The sequence below is a fragment of the Lactuca sativa genome, chromosome 3 (assembly GCF_002870075.4).
Source record: "Lactuca sativa cultivar Salinas chromosome 3, Lsat_Salinas_v11, whole genome shotgun sequence".
Taxonomy (NCBI): Eukaryota; Viridiplantae; Streptophyta; class Magnoliopsida; order Asterales; family Asteraceae; genus Lactuca; species Lactuca sativa.
In genome coordinates this window covers 206,892,075-206,893,864 of record NC_056625.2, presented here as the reverse complement: position 1 = coordinate 206,893,864, position 1,790 = coordinate 206,892,075, and positions in this window count along the sequence as shown.

Below are 1,790 nucleotides of genomic sequence, written 5' to 3'. Positions count from 1 at the left end.
TATATTCCTCCATTCTAGATATCATATGGACTAAGACATGGAATATAATTATTATCTCTATCCATTTGTTGATTCCCAATTTTCGATTTATGTCAATTGACTAATTGAACAAATCAAATCAGTCCAGGCTTGGCCAAGCACTTAGGGTGTCATCACTAAATCATCGAGGGGCCCACAAATATCGCTTTTATTCTTATGAGGTAAAAGGAATGGATAAACTTTGACTCATATGCTTGTACTAATTACTTGTTGAATCATACACAAAGGCACGTTTTATAACATCAAGTTACTGATGTGTTTTTGTACAATCAATGTATAACCAACTTATAGTCAACAACTCATATCTCTAGGTTTGAAGAATATAAGATATTATCGTCTCATGATTCACTCGTGATAAAATCCATGAATTGATTCAAATGAGCGTGGGTTTAATCCAATACTCGAATCTTATTCCATGAGCACTCATGAATACTGCAGCTAAGTGTAGCCACCTAGACAGACTACAAGCCCTTTCATGATAGTCTTGCCTCAATGCCTACTTCCAATGTATGATCGAATGTGGATGGTTTAAATAACCTAGTTATTCGGGAAGTCAAAACATGCAAAGTGAAACACAAGAATAATACTCATCTTATATGGCTAGAACACTTTGAGTGTAAATAAAAACACTTTTATATAAGCACCATACTGATTACTCATTATTCATTGTATAATGTTTTGATTTATCAACTTAATACTTAAATTAAAACAATAGTCATGCCATGCTCCAAGCATGCACACTATGTTTACCTGTGGTCCTTTCTTTTGTGAAATAGATTAATTGAACATAAATCCAATGATTCTCATTTCACAATCCCAATCCCTTTTGTAAATGTAAGAATACCAAACTCTTGTCATTTACCGTAATCTGATAGATTCTAAACTTATATGCAATGATTCTCTTGTAATGACAACACACAATAGTCACAAAGACTTGGCAATAGACATTACAAAGTATGCCGTTAGAGATCAATTCCATGGAAACGAAGTCTCACATTCAAAGTACATTCCTTTGAACATCCTTCTTTGCATTAAGTTTTCTGATCTTACACATATTCAGAGAATAACTTCCACCTATGGAAACAATTCCATATTACCATTGTGACTATCACTTCTAAACAAGTGTTACCTCTTTTCAGAATATGTCAATATGGTCCTTTCCAAGGTTTACACTATACTTCCAATTGTCCACGAGCAACCAATCTTTGGTAAACCTCAGATTGTCCTCGACAATTTCTTAATCATTTTAGTCATATCCGGTTCTATTTCTTTTTCCCTCTTAATGCCCTAAGTATTTGAAAATTTTACAATGGATGCAATCGATCCTATACCCGAAGCATATGGGACACGATTCATGCTATACAAATTTTATTTGCGATGTTCTCACAATTCGAACTATGAAGAGGGATGTCGTAATCATAATCGAATTTTGAGAACGCCATATATATAGAATTTCCTTTTGTTGAACCATTGCAACATAAAATTCATATATATCCTTGACTAAAGTTGATTAAAATCTCAATCTAAGCTTGTAGAATTGGAATGAAGTATAAAATCATATCCCTTAATTATAGCAAAACAAATTTTCAAACACGAATTGAAACTTTTGTTTTCTATATTTAACATTGCTAACTTGCAACACTTAACATAATAATCATGCTCCCACTAACATGATGATTATTATCATAACACTTATGCTCCCACTAGCTCTGACATGTATCCAGAAATCAGTTGGACTTCTTGAAATCAAT